Here is a 16,300-nt window from a genome sequence, read left to right as displayed (position 1 = left end):
TTATTAATTGGATTGTGCAAAAGTGCTCTGTGTAGGAGGAATATTTGTCAGAAGTATGAAGCTTTTCTTGCTGAATGGAAAGAAGAAAACATGCTCAATAAGGTGGTGTATGTGTCTCATAAGCTAAGCTTCAAGTTGATCTTATGATCCCACAAAGCAAAGGGCTGCTTATAAAATATGTCTTAGTTTCAAAGTATAGAATCAAAACCAGTTGTTGGTGGCGATACCTTCTGTGCATTCCTGCTACTATCCACAGAGAAAGAAAGTGCAGGCACCTGAGACACTCCCTGGTAGTCTATGCACAGCACGGAACTCTCAGAAAAAAACTCAGAAATTTATAATGTTCTTTCTCCCTATCTCTGTCTTGTTCTCTGTCCAGCTGAGGCCTGACTGCACAGGCATCCTGGCTTATACAGCTGAGAAAGTCAGGTCTCAGTGCCTTCCTGGTTTTATGCAAAGATTTTATTTAGACTCTGCTCTGTTTCCTAAATTCGAGCCTTCTGTGCTTTACTGATGTGCATTTACGGCTGGACAATTCCCATTACTGAGCAGCAGTATGCAGTGCTTCTGGTGGGGCTAGAAAATGAACCTGAAACTAAACAAACCATTGTTTATCTCATTATATGTGTCTTCAGAGAGCCAAGAGCAGCCCACACAGTGCCACTGTTCTGTGGATTAATTCACAGCTGATGAAAGCAGATTGTTCTTTAAAGCAAAAGCTCTATCTTTGGAATGTGCCCTCATGAGCCTCACTGCCCTGCATTACCCAGTGCCTGTAGGAGTCACAAGACCTTCGAAGATGTGCCTGCCAGTGTAGCCTCAGTAAGCACGGTATGCTTTATACCTGGATAACAAATTTACTTAAATGAGTGTTCACTTGTTGGCTGGCACTGTTTTCCCCCCGTTTTGTCAGATGGATGAATGTCATGGCAGCTAAGGACAGATGAAGGTTTGAAATATTACAAACAGAAGCCTTTCACTAAGATAATATAAACCCAATTTTTGCAAGCATATCTCTGAGGAGGAAATAGGCTAGAGATTATAATGAGGATATTTTCTAACTGTAAAATTTTGTTGAGATGCAAGCAAAAAAGAAAACAATCCACCCAGTAAACCTATCAAACTTAGCTTAATACTGAAACTACAGTCTTTCTTAAGACAATACTGTTTGAAATTGCCACATCATTCAATTTTAAGTGATTTGCATATCAAATGCAAAAAAATTATTATCTGGAAACTTTCCCCCTCTACCCTCTGAGACATATGGTGAGACAGCAACAGAAATGATGGATGTAGTGGATGATTGCTTGCTGAACCAGTGTGTGAGAAACTATGCTAGGAATAATTCATGTCAAGACATGGTCTTAACTAAAAGACGTATTAAAAACAACATCTTGACAGGTTTAATATCTTACAAAATACACATAATCCGTGACTTCCAAGGCATGTGATTATCTCAAAACATGATATTTTGGTATAACTTCAATTTTATGAAAAGATCTCAAGAGATGCTTGATCTAATGTTAAATCAACCTTTCACAAAATAAAGGAAACTTCAAGTCATTCTGATGTATGGTACAGCCTCATCTTTATCTAATACTGTTTCAAATCAGTGGTAATTCCTCAGGGAAAATGGAGTAACAATGGGAGGAAACAGGAGAAAGTGACCCAGTAAACAGGATAATGAGACATTTTGGATGAAAATGTGTTTCATATAAACAAAGGATTTAATGCTTTTTCATGCTGAGAACCCACTGATGCCAAAAAATATGTTATGTCTGTTAATACAGCAGACATGTATTTCACGTGTATTTCTGTCACCTGCATTTTATCAAACAGGAAATTTTACAATAATTGAAGTGACAAAAGATTAAGTTGAATGTTTAGCAAATAGGAAAATCAGATGATGTTAACAAGTAAAACTGGCATTTTTTACCACTGTGATTAATTCATGGTTGTGACAGATCAGTAACAGTGACACCATGAGCAAAGATCCTGGGTGAGGGGACAGAGGACTGAGATGGGACATAGGGACAGGCTGAGTTAGCACTGCTTGTGGCCTAGCATGGAATCCTGGGCATGCCAGTTTTCCCATGTCATCTCTTATTTGTCTCACAAGTTGAGGAAGCTGTCCTTGACCAAAGAACTTTTTAAGTATTTTGCACAGTCATTGGCCAGTGAAATCAGCTAATAATGAGTAAAGGCTATAAATATCTTCTACTCTGTAGTGGTTTTTATTAAAGGACAGCATCCCCAAGAACTGAAATAAAGAGAGCTGAGATCAGCATGCTGAAGGGCCAAAGAAATAATCCGTACAGGCATCTCTGAGGCTGGGTATAAAGAAGATTGTCTCTTTTACACTCATCTCTCTAAGATGTGTATCTGCCTGATTTTTGAAATTAAATTGGGTCAAATTTAGCAAATGCTAGAGGAAAAAATTCTTACACATCCTGTAGTGACACAGAGTTTAACAGATGCTGACCAGATGGAAACAGACATTTTTTTTTTCAAATTATCTAGTATTGTCAATTGAAAAGTATGCAGTTTTGTGGATTTATTGTGTTCCTCTCTGAAAAAAATCTTGCTGATTCTAACCAGTGGTGTTTTTATCTTTCCATAAATTAGGCAAAGGCTGAGATTTACCTCATCATGAAAGTATAACATACATTCCTGCAAACTAAGAAAGTCATAACATATACCCTGCAGTAATATTCAAAATACCCAGTCCTCTCTTATTGCTATTGTTTATCAGTTTACAAGTCTTGAAATAATAGAATCCAGATCATAAAATGATAAATAAAAATTATTTCCTATCCATAATACGTCTTTCTATCTGGCAAGTAAAATCCCGGCTTCCTATATCTTACATGTGAAACAGTGATTTTTTTCTACCAATGGCTATATTGTCAGCAGCTTCTTATTAATACCTGTAATCCTTTTCTTTGATGCCTTCTGACATCTCATAACTTAAGGAGCGTATATTTCTGTGCATAAACAGTTAGACATAGCAATAGAAGGGAACACAGTTTTAGTGGCTCTGAGGAAGACAGTTTGATGGCCAACAGCCCCAGCTTTTGAAGAGTCTGACTTATCTGACTTTACCTGTAAATCAACCTTTAAACTTAACTAATTGTTGGAAAAATATGCGAGACCCCCAAAGAGTAATAGGCAAGGAATAATGGAAAAACAACAGACAGAAAAAAAAGTAAATCAATCTTTGAAGTGAAATAGTATCAGAATAACTATAGATTTCTAAAGAAATCCAGACTTTTATTGAGGAGTCTCTAACTTGCTCACTGTCGTAGGAAGGAATAGTTAAATATTTGGTGTTACAAATTTTGCTAAAATGACCTCTCTGCACACATGCAAGAGACAAAAATTATTTCCATTCAATTCTCAGAGGGAACTTAGACATTCAGAAATTAAATTTTGGAATCTACCTTTGTAAGGAAAAATCAATATATTGTAACATTGGAGAGGCTAATTCAGTCAAACCACCTTTTTGATGCTTCCCTTGGAACTTTGTGCACTGGAATCCTGACATGGTATGGGAGCCCAGTGCTTGAGAAAAAGAAACATGCAGAGTCCTCTGTTTTCAGCTGGTAGGTGTGTGGCATTGTCTTGGCTTCTTCCAAGTCCACAGAAAAAGTCACTTTACATTACCAAAGTGTCTGACCCTAATTAGCCACTTGAGGAGACAATCAGGCTGTGGGCAAAGGCAAGCACAGAAAAAGGCAAAAGAACCATGGAGGATAAGGAAGAAAATTTTTGTTAGTTGAAAGTACAGAGGAACCTCAGTGACAAACATGCTTAATTTCATGGGCTGGGGCAATATGTAAAGCAAGGATTAGGTAAAAGTTTGCTTCATCTTTGAATTTCACCTTTAAAATTATTCAGATCATTATTTCTTCCATATTAAATAATTTGAGGGGTATCTAGATCAGTAACTTTTCTATTCCAATGTGCAAATTTTTATAATTTTTATTTTATTTTATTTTATATTTTATTTTATTTTATTTTATTTTATTTTATATTTTATTTTATTTTATTTTATTTTATTTTATTTTATTTTATATTTTATTTTATTTTATTTTATTTTATATTTTATTTTATTTTATTTTATTTTTTTTTATTTTTTCCTCCTCCTGAACTGTGCAAAATGACATGCAGGATGGTGAGATAATTAGATCCCACTGGTGAATTTTAATTCTTTTTAGGTTACCACATGAGCAAACTGCAGCACTTCTTATAAACAAAAGGTTAATAACCCAAAACAAAAAAGGAGACTCCATTCTCCCAGCTGAAACAGCAATGTTGATACCTTTTTGTTTAGGGTCTTAATAAGCTGAGATGGCCCATTCTTTCAGAAGCACTTCTCTGTGTGTCAGACTGATTCAACGTATCAATGAATTTATAGGTGAGGTGAGTCCAAGCTCAAATAAAACAGGAAATAGAAGTTCTGACAGCAAACATCTAAGCAGTGAGAAAGTACTTTCCTATTTTGTTTCTATTTCGTGTGAGTTTAGAAGACAAGAACAAACAGTAAGAGGTGAAGAAGTAAAAAAATGGTACTAGAGTGATGAGTTCCCTGTTTATTGCACTCAGCAATAGCTTGCAGACAGATTTCCTTGAGTGCAGTGGATGTATTTGTCTGAAATTAGAAAGGTATAAAACCAACCCATTGGTTTAGTCCCACAGGATGGGATACAAAGCTGAGGCACATCAATAAAAATTGAATTAGATTTAGAGCTCTGCCCTATTACCTAATTATAGCATGGTTAGAGATATATGGTAATTTATCAATAAAGAGAGACCTATTGAACATGTTAGTCATAGGCTTCACGCTGGAGACTATTTTCATTAATCAAGCAGCTAGATAGTTACCCTCATCACCTTACTTTTAAAGAAAGGCGAGTTAAGTTTCTCCCGTAGAGTTGGTTCTGTCTCAGTGTCCAGCCAGAATATACACGAATCAAGAAAAAAACATTCTTTGTTTACGTGGAGACCATGTTTGCAGCTTGTGTTAGTCTAGTGGCTCCAGTGAGTTTACAGTAGCCTGGAAGTTAGCTCTGCATTTTGTCATCATCATGACTGGGCTTTGCGAACGAAGATTTGGGGAAGGCTCTATCCACATTTGTTACAAGCGCACTGGTGGCTAAAAAGGCCAATGCGAGATAGGCACATCCGGTTGCAAAAGGTACAGCAGAAAGACTCCTTAGATGGTATATTCTGCAAGACATGGTTCTTTCTGCGTTGTCTTTTCTCCTCAAGGGTGATCCTGCGTGTGTTCTCAAAAGCATCAGCAGCGTTATAGATGGTGTGTCTCCAGGCCTCTCGATTGGAGGCCAGACTAGACCAGTTATGGTGATCAATATGGCCAAGGCTGAGATGTTGTTTCAGGGAGTCTGTCATGGTTTGAGATAGTCCCAAAATCCAGTTCCCTAGCTCCATTCCCCCTCCCACATCTCAACCTAATGTGAGATGGGTTTTTCCAGACAAAACACACCAGACTCAAAGTGGGGAAAAGGGAATATATTACAATGACTGTACAAATAAATACCATATCACATTATACACATGATCACAAACTATCTCTACCATGACATATGTATTTACAATGGATCAGATCTCTTCTCCCCTCCGAATAAAAGTCCAGGAGGGAAAGGACAGATCCCTTCCAGTCCTTAAGCAGCAGGATCTTCTAATGCAGCAGGTTTCTCCTCATCTCACGCATGCAGCAGCTGATAGCTGGCTTTCTGCCAGCGTCCACGAGGGAGGTATCCAAAGCCTCTCTCTCGGCCCCATCGCCTCACAACCGAGGGGTCTTCCATGGGCTTCGTAACCCCAGACAAGGTCGTTTCACCACGTCATATCACGAAGACACAGGGGGTCTTCGTGACGGTCTGGTATCTCTTGCAGGAGACTCAGCTCCTCCTTGCAGGGCCTCTGTGCCCTGTCTCTCAGGCTGCCACCGTGGCAGCAGTGCGAGGGGGGAGCCAAGGTCAACTCCCCCCGCATTCCATCTGGCCGTCCCGGTCCAGCTCCAGGACGCTCTGAGCTTCTCAGCTCCTCTCTCTCCGGTGCTGCATGTCCAAAACTGCTCTCCAAAATAGGAGTCCATGTCCCTCTTCTCCAAGAGGGGTCTCAAGGGAGTTTTGGGGGGCTGGTATCAGTCTTACCCCCAAGAACTCTGTAACTCTCAGCTGCTGCCTCTCCTTTCCTCGGCTCTCCTTCCAGGAGTCTTCTCTGCGGTGCTGCATGTTGCTTCTCTGCTCCTCCAGTTCAGGTCCTTATCTCTGGCTCTCTGCCACCTTTTCTCTGGTCAGTGTCGGCTGCTGCTCTGCGCCCGTGGAGAAAACATCTCCTGGCATAACTACAGGCACCTAGCCCAGCTTTATGCTGTTCCAGGTCCCTGCAGCCCCCCAGCCAGGGGCTGGGAGGGGGCCAGAGGCCCCAAGGGGCTCAGAGCCCCTTCCTCGTGGCTCTACAACATGGCCACCTCTCCTCAACAACCAAACTACAACTCTTCTTTTCCGGTCTGGTTGTGGTATGTTTACATTTCTGCAGGAGCGCCCATTGGGCAGAACTTCAAAACTTCCAGGGGTTTCCACCCCTTGGGGTCTACCACTTCTCTTAGCCTCTGGGGAAAACAAGGTCCAAACCACTACAGAGTCCTTGTATCTCCTCTTCAGGGCTCCTCTCTTGCACCAGCCGGTGGCAAGTTCACCATAAAGCAAGACCTTAGGGAGGCGGTGGTCCTTCAGCCTGGAGACGTGTCCTGCCCAACACAGCTGTGTTCTCAGCAACATGACCTCAATACTCCTAACTGCTGCTTGTTCTAGAACAGATGTATTGGTCACATAATCTGCCCAGTGGATGTTTAGGATCGTACGGAGACAGCGTTGATGGAAGTGTTCTAGGAGATGCAGGTGGTGGCGGTAGATGACCCATGATTCGGAACCGTATAAAAGAGTAGACAGCACTATGGCTTTGTAAACACTGATCTTGGTACTTTTCTTCAGGTGTTTATTTCACCAGACTCTTTTATGAAGCTTTCCGAAGGCACTAAATGCCTTTGCTAACCTGTTGTCTATCTCTCCGTCAATCTTACCATCCAAGGAGATGAGGCTACCTAAGTAATTAAACTGCTGGACTGATTTGAGCTCTGATTGGCCAATGGTGATATGAGGATGATGGAAGACGTCCTGAGGTGCAGGTTGATAGAGAACTGTCTTCTTTAAGCTGACTTCCAGCCCAAAGAGCTCAGCAGCATCTGCAAAGCAGGATGTTAAGTGCTGCAGAGCCACTTCTGCGTGGGTGACAAGTGTGGCGTCATCAGCATAAAGCAGCTCCTGGACAAGATGGTTTAAGGCCTTAGTATGGGCCTTCAGTCGCCTTAGGTCTGCATGTTGTATCTTTTACCTATTTACAATGTGAGCAGCACCAACTCTACCTATAAAAAGCATTCCATAGGTTGCAAATAAACCTACCAGATTCTTAAGGATGAAGGAGTATAGATTGCCCAGGCATCTTTGCTTTTATCCCTTTGTTTGTGTTTTATGATATAGTCTATAATTATGTGACTATACATAAAAAAGCACTGTGTGGCAAAGAGCACGTGACCACATATTTATATACATCGACAGGCAAGACGATGTTTTTTGGGTCAAACTTATTTGTGACTTTCTAAGTGCCTAATATTTCCATCAGTTTTCTGCTCAAATGCTATTGTATTCTCTTGAAGACTTTTTTTCTGTGAACTGAGGACATGAGAGTACGGTTCAGCCAGATACACCGTGGCTGCATATCCTCTCTCTGCAATATGGAATGTGGGCTGCATCTGCTCATGGGCAGGTGCTCCTTGCCCCCATTTATTTTCCCCAGAAAATCCTCCAGTGGGCAGCTTTCCTTGTCAGCATGCTGTAGGCTGCCTAGTACACACCTGGACATTACCTCTGGTCCTTCTGCCACAATGTTCCTCCAAAACCATCATTTTACTTTGACAGTGGCAATCTCAGAGCTTGTGGTCTGTGCCAGAGATACAGAATAAGAGACCTATGCCAGCACTGGAAAGTGGTAGTGCAGCTGCTGCAAAAAGTGAGTGTAGGGATGATAGTGAAGAGAGTAAATTGTTTGGGACACAAAATTTACAATTGTAATGAGGATTTGTCTGTTGACTGTTGTTGTATCATCCATCAGCTATTTCTGGCCTTAGGCAACACCCATGCTGTTAGCTGTTAACAGCTTCAGTCTGCTTCGGTCTTCTTTAGTTCACTGCTTTATATTTGCTTCACTAAGTTTCAGCACCTAAAAAAGTGAAGTTAAAAATGGATGCAAAGATTTTATTTGTGGGTGCTTCATACATGGGGATTCACCCAGAAAAGTGTAAAATGTCAACTGCTTATTTTTTTTCTTTTTGATGTGTAAGACTTGGTTGTATTAATGAAGGATTTTTTTCCCTCTTTGGAGTATCATTTTTTTTAAGCCTGAAAAAGCATTGTCTTCTCAGCTACCTATTCTAAGAGGTATTACACACCACGTTCCTCAGATCCAGACTTGTCAGTTGCCTCCAGAGTTCAAAATCTTGAGATCATCTTGGTTTTTGAATTTTCTTTCTGACTTATCTGTCTCCCATGAATGCAAGCTTACTTAGCACTGACTCTGCAATTGCTCATGGTCATGGCATGGTCTTTTTTGAAAGCCAACACACTTATTTCATTGGCAGTTGCTGTGTATGCCCCAGGATGGCCCTCAGCATTCACTCAGTGCTCAGAAGACTCCTGATGAGATGACCCAGCACCCTGTCTCCTGTGCCAAGCCAGAGAGACCACACCCCTGCTACTGTTTTGGATTTGGAGAGGAGTGGGGAGAGGTGATAATTTCTTGTGCTGGAGATGAAGAAACCTTTCTTCACCCTTATCTTTGAAGAGATATAAGTTAATTAAACATTTAATTAGGTCAGAAGTAGAAGAGCTGCACCACCATGCACCACCATGGTCAGAGGTGCTCACATAGAATCATGAAATGGTTCGGGTTGGAAGGGACCTTAATGATCATCTAGTTCCACAACCCCTTGCCATTGGCAGAGACACCTTTCACTAGACCAGGTTGCTCAAACCTCCATCCAGCCTGGCCTTGGACACTTTCAGGGATGAGGCATCCTGGCAACCTGTTCCAGTGCCTCACCACCCTCGCTGTAAAAAACTTCTTCCTTTAATCTACCCCTGCTCTCTTTTAGTTTAAAGCCTATATCCCTTGTCCTGTCACAACAACCTCCTGTAAAAAGTCCCTCTCTGCCTTTCTTGTAGGCCCCCTTTTGGTAGTGAAAGGCTGCTATAAGGTTTCCCCCAAACCTTCTCTTCTCCAGATTAATAACCCCAACTTTCTCAGTCTGTCTTCATAGGAGAGGAACTCCATCCCTCTCTGATCATCTTAGTGGCCCCTCTCTGTACTCGCCACAGCAGGTCCATGTCCTTCTTATGTTGGGAGTCCTGGAGCTGGACACCATCTTCCGGGTGGTGTCGCATGAGAGCAGAGTAGAGGGGCAGGATCACCTCCCTCCACACTTCTTCAAGTAGGATATATTTGACTTTCTTGTCTCTGGGCACACATTGCCAGGTCATGTCAAGCTTCTCATCCACCAACACCCCCAAGTCCTTTTCCCCAGGGCTGCTCTCAGTGCATTCTCCACCTAGCCTGTACTAGTGCTTGGGATTGCCCCAGCCCAGGTGCAGGACCTTTCACTTGGCCTTGTTGAATTTTATGAGGCTCACATGGGCCCACATCTCCAGCCTGTCAGGGTCTCTCTGGATGGCATCCCTTCCCTCCAGCATGTTGGCCACACCACACAGCTTGGTATCATGGGCAAGCCTGCTGAGGGTGCACTCGATCCCACTGTCCATGTCGCCAAGAAAGATGTCAAACAGTGCCAGTCCCAATGTCAGCCCTGAAGAATGTCACTGGTCTCCAAGAGAAAGGAAGCCTTTACACATGTTCCTCTTTCAAAGGCTTTTAAAAATACATTTCAACTGAAACAGCAGGTAGAGCAAGTTCACAATCAGTCTGGCAACTAAGGCTGAAGTGAAAAAACGCTTAATTTTGCTTTGTTCTCTTATTTTGCAGTAGGAACTCTTCAAGGTGGGCATCTGAATAATGTTTTGACTACAACTTGATAGATTTTTATTCTTTCATCATCATCCACTAGAGGAAAACGGTTGGGCAACTGAGTGTAAATTTCTCTTGAAGGTGGCATTTGTTGGGGCTAAGCCTATAGCATTATGAGGCATGACTCTGTAGTTGCATAGAGAATTTTACATTCATTAGTTCCTGTTCTTTTCCTTCAACATTTATAGCTGAAATAACTTTTCCAATAGCTCTAAGAAATCATTCTGCTTCTCCACTATCTATAATGCTATTATTCTTCAATGAGAAAACCCTGCTGTCTCAGTCTGAGGAGACTGGAATGTTTGCTAAAGAGGATGAGTTATAAGATAGACCAAACTCCTCTCTCTCAGCAATTGTAAATTCAAAATTAAGGGGCTTTAATCGAGGAAGTGTGGAAAAAACAGAAGAAATAACAACCCTTTATTAAAAGATATGTGTATGTTGGCAAAACCAGTAACAGAACACAAAAAAACTAGACACTAATCCTAGGGAAAAAAAAAGAAAGGTCTGGATGAATACTTCTCTGTCCTTTAGCACAGTCCTAATCGCGGCCTGCAGGGGGCGCTGTTGGATGGCTGGAGGTGCAGGGCCTGCAGTTCCCTGTCGCGGCCGGCAGGGGGCGCTGTTGGGCTCCATCGGTCACCACGCAGGGAGGGGGCCCGGGGGGGGAAGCGGGATCTGGGGGCGGTGGGGGCGGTGGGGGCGGTCCCGGACAGCGGGAGAAGCCGAGAAGAAAACGGGAGACCCTTCCCTCAGCGGGAGGAAAAAGGGAAGGGAAGCAGTTCACTCCCACAGGACCCACCGCTGTCCCAGGCGACGGCGCCTCAAAACTCCTCCCTTCTCTCCCGCGGGCACGCAACTCTCCGATGAAACACAGCAGATCTGGGCCGGAGACAAGAGACAGTTCCCAGTCCAGTCGAAGCCAGCAGTCCGAGCTGACCAGGATGAGAAGCCAAAAAGCCAGATCCCCAGGCCCTCTCCCCAAATGCCTGCATGCAGACCCCCATCTCTGTCCGAGCGCGAACTCCAAACTCCGCAGTCCGCTCTGTCCTCAGTCCGGGTGGGTAGCCAGCTCCCCCCAGCCTCTGATGGGCCATTAGCTAGGAATGTAGCTCGGCTGGCTACATCCTTTGTAAAGCTAATGACCTCCCCCTCCCCCCTCCCATTCCAACTCCGTTTTTTCTTACAGTTGTTGCCATGGAATTTTGGTGCTGAAAAAATCTCCAGAGCAGTTAATTAGGGGTGAGATAAGAAAGGGTTTATTTTAGCAAGGCAGTAGATGTTACCCGATGCACGCAGGCCATGCCTGAGATGTTACATTTTATAATACCATCCATGCAATCCCAGATGTGTCCACCCTGGACCGCCCCGGGTCCACCCCCTTAAAATGAGTCTGGGGTGTATTTCGGGACCCCCTGTTCATCCCACCTTCCTCTTCATCAGAGCACAAAGGGTACATAGTTACCTAATTCTTGACCGTATTCTGTGGTTTAGGCCCTGATATGCTGTTCTCCCAACAATCTAGGCCTTGCCTTGACAAAAGACTAAACATCTCTGCTGTGTTCAGGAGTAGGATTGATATAGGGAGCATAGAATGGGGTAAGAGGGTTAAGGAATGTGTAAACAAGGGTGCTAGAGAAAGGGATAGGGACAAGGGACAAAGGAGAGGGGGGTTGCTGCTTTTAAGACCTACTTATAAAACTTACAAGTCTTACAAATATTAGAAAAATAAAAAACCATTAGGGGCTTAAGGCATCGAGTGAAGCAGGGAAAGGAAAAATTCACCTCTCAGATTTCTAACCTGCATATTTTGCAAGTTCTTAAATTCTTACCTGTGGAAAGTTGGGTTGTTATCCATTTGCAGTGCTCTTGAATTCTGGAGTTAGAAAGTGTCTTATCCAGAGATGTGACAATGGTGCTGGCTATTTTCTACCATTTAATTTCCACCTGGAGAAGTGTAAACACTCATCAGTAATGACTAAAGCAGAATGATAGAGATCCCTAAAGATTGAAATCTTCCACAGACTCCACAAGACTAAAACTAATAAAAATTAAATGAAAATTCTTCAAACTGCTTCTCCATTTAGAATGTTTAATGAATCCTACTTTTGATACTCTAAGACCTTTAGGTTAAGTCTTGTTTCCATTTTTTTAACATATTAAGAACATTTTTTCCTAATAGACAGTAACTGTAATTGAAAACACTAATGAAATTTTTTGTGCATGTACATTGCCATCTATCCATAGTCTGTAGTTTCATTTTTAAGAACGGATGCACAGATGAATGTCAGCTACAGCCCCTCAGCAGAACTAGCCTATGTCTTTGGGAGACTATGAAAGAAGAGTCTTAAATCTGGGCATTCTTGTTTTAAAAAACCTAAGACTAGCTTTAATTTTGGTCTTAGCTTGTAAAAATTTTTATTGGAGTTTTACAGTTTGTTCTCCTTTCCAATAATTTACAAACATTGATCAAAGGAAATCCAGTCCCATACAAACAAAAATGTTGTTAATTTTTGTCTCACTCCAAGAGTCTTTGTATTGCTTATTGCTGGGTTTATGAACTAAAACTGATTGATAGAGAGCATTGGGTGTAAGATGTTTCCTGATGTAATCCTTTTACTTTGGAAAGTACTTTGTCATTCTGCTCTGGCAAGCTAATTGAGAAGGGAGCATTCTGGTCTTTCCAGCACAGAATATCTCCTGTGTTTTGATTCCTTCTTGCCCCAAATTGCTTTAAGTAATTGAAATGCCAAGTATCAGAAAGTTGTGGTACACCAGCATTAGTGGTTCCACAGATACAGCACACCAATCCCACCCAGGGATACTAGAGCTTTGTGTCTTGTCTCTGAAAATAATGACATGTCTAGGGAAAAATTTAACTGTTTCTTTCCAGGAAACACTTCCATATGCTTTCCTGGAATATTTTAGTAGCCTCTAACAGCTTTCTGCTCAGAAACTTCTTCAGGAAGAGCAGGTATCTCTCTGTTGAATTGACCTCAACAGAATCTTCTTCTGTGAATGTATTGAAATGCATTTTGCACTAACTTCTATCAACTGCAACATCCTGCAGCAAGTCAGACTCCAGATGAAATGTTTAATTTTAATGATAAAAGACCTATGCCATTTGATTTTCTTTGAGAATTTAATTTCTCTTATCATTTTGGTTTTCATTCTATTTTGGATTAGGACTTTTAATTAAAGAGTTTTCTGTACAAGAGAAATCAAGTGCACACTGAGCTGTATTTATGAGATTATACTATTTTATTTGAGAAAAATAGGTAGTCTTATGATTACAGATAATTTACTGTAATGCTCTTATTTTATAGCAATCATTGGGAATAAAAAGGAAATAAAATAACAGGCAGAAAAATCCTGTGCTGTAATCCATATAATAGAGCAAATTGAAGGGAATTAATGTCTGAGTTTGCCATAAATTTGCTATTTCCCGATTTTTAAGCATTATCGCTTGCAACCTTGCTTACATTAATGTAAGTTTTTATGTGTTAGTTACTCAGAATTTTATATGGCAGATTTTATAGCTACCTAATACCTCAGTCAGTACTAGTACAGAAGAATCTTAAAATGGGACAAAGTTAATACTACGTTCTAATGAGCAGCATTCAGATGTCTAAAGACATCCCACACTGTTTCAGACTTGGTCTGAAAGCGAAATTGAATACGTCACACAGACAAACGCTTTTTTCAAACTGCTGAGATTTCTCAATTTCTGAAGAAGCAGCCTTCTGTGATCTCAGAATTTTCTCTCCAAAGTTAGAAGACAAATGGAAACGCACAAAAATGTTAAAATAACAAAATATAAATTTAACAGAAAGTCTTTGGAGAGCTTGCGCTTTTACAGAATGATTTTGTCTCTGCTGCAGAGTTGTCATGTGAGTGCATTGAGTCATTGGTTATACCCTGTACAATGAAAATTCCTAACATGCCTCCAATGCCAGCGGATAACGACAAATAAGCAGCTCTGGTTCATGATGTAGATCTTTTTTTTTTTTTTTTGCACAGGGAAAGTAGTGAATTTGAATTTCAACATATGCCAGGGAGAAAGTGCCCATCAGGATGCTAGGACAACACAGTGCCTGCTAACATTAAATGATTCAGTGAGGACCTGTAAACCATGATTCAAAGAGACACGAGATTATCTGTGGAATCACTCAAATTTAAAGGAGTAGGAGAACCATTTTTTTTGGCCCTGTTATCTTCTCCCACAAAATATATGTGTTGTCCTATCAGTACAACCTGTCTGTTTCTGTAAGTCTTCTTAGGCAGAAATGCATATCTGTCACTGCAACAATACAGGAGGGAGAAAGCACCAGCGTTTTTACACTGATGTCACATTCGTCCACCTGCTTTGTCCTGAAAACCTGTAATCTTGAAATGACTGACAGCACCAGAAACCTTGGGGAATTGTATCATTACCGAGGCAAGAATTTGATTTCTGTCCAATTCACTTGCTCTGTTTATTTGCTAGGCAGCAGACTAGTCTGGCCTGCACAGCAGGGCTAAATTCACACAGAATGTGGAAGGGGAGAGTGCACTTGGGCACAGACACTCCATCACCTCACTTGGAACCCATCCCCTGCCCATGCAGGTATTTTCTGGTATTTTTTATATTTCTGGTATTTTCTCGGAATAGCCATTCCCACACACTTTTTAACAACAGTGACCTGAGGCATTAGGGATGAAAAGATCACCTGTGACCTGTGTCTTGCAGCCCTTGCCTCTCAAAATGACCTAGTGCTTTCTGGGAAAGGGAAAGCCCTGACTCAAATTTCCATTTTCTAAGTAGACTTTGAAGTCTCATGCGCCAGAAAAATGGCTATCAGCCATTCTTCATGGGCATTGCCCCTGTTGGAGCTGTTCAGCTAGCTTCGATTCAGGTTAATTCTATGTTAAATACTAATTGGTCTGACTGAGTCTATACCCCCCGATAAGTGTGCTCAGCTGAGATCTAGGAAGCCGAGGTCTCAGTCCCTTCTAAATGTTTAATGCTGTGTGCGCAAAGAATAACTCCCACAGGAGGAATCCCCAGCATAGAAGAGGCAAAAATCAAATCATCCAGAAGAGTGGTTTGAACCTGGCTCTTTGACATTGCAGGGATACTCTAATTGGATTATCAGATCCTGTGAGGTGGAACCTCCTTTGCTTTTCTCTTTGCAAATGGGGTAGAAACATTTAGCTCCAGGTTTAGGAATTGGAGTCCCAGGCAAAAGGAGAAGCCTTAACAGCCCTCATTATAGCTGGATGAGCTGATGGTCAACATTGTGCTGGTTTTAGCTGTATTTTACTCCTGACTTCCTGTGTGGTGGCTTGCTCTAAAAAAGCCTGTATGTCCACAGGTGGGGGCACTGGGCAGCACGTCACATAGCAAATGGAGAAAGCTTGGGGAACTCTGCTTCAATCTTTTTTCAGGAAAATCCTGGGGAATTTGACAAAGGAAGTACTGAGCAAAAGAACAAGTAAAGACTTCAGAGTTATCTTACTCTGGAAGTCAGTGCGAATCAACAAGAAGATGAAATTAAAATAAAATTTTCTTATTGTGCTGAGGAGAACATATTGGAAATATCTCTTACCGAACACTGCACTAAATAACTCATGACCACTTATTTGGCTATTTGGATTAACTAATATTTAAAATAATTTAAAAGATGCCTATCCTGGAACCTATACATCCTTTTACCTTGCATTTTCCATCTGTTCCTATTTCAGACGCTTTGATTAATATCACAGAGTAGCCTCAAGGTATATAAAAATGGGTTCCTTTGAAATGAAGCTAAACTGGAAAGTGTTCTCCCAAAACACACTTTGCCCATTCTCACACTAGAGTTGAACATATAGGGTCAGTCTAGAGCCTGTTGAAGTCAAACACCGAGATGTGCACTGGCAGCACGGAGCAATTTACTCTGCAAATCCACTTCTGTTGCACTCATAAAGCCATTTCAGACTTCATTCTTCCTGCACCCAGCTCACCAAGAACCTCCTTGTGCTGCTCTGAGCAGCATTAATTGGCACTGTTTTGCAGAGGCAGCTGGGGACACTGATCCCTTTATACGGCCATTGCCTGGAAGTGATGATCATTCTTCCAGTCAGCTATGGCTATTGAGGCTAGACATTTTCCTCC

Source organism: Pipra filicauda, unplaced genomic scaffold, assembly GCF_003945595.2.
Source record: "Pipra filicauda isolate LSUMZ 115617 unplaced genomic scaffold, ASM394559v2 scaffold43_size3849885_pilon, whole genome shotgun sequence".
NCBI classification, from domain to species: Eukaryota; Metazoa; Chordata; class Aves; order Passeriformes; family Pipridae; genus Pipra; species Pipra filicauda.
Note: the sequence above shows the minus strand (reverse complement) of the source record.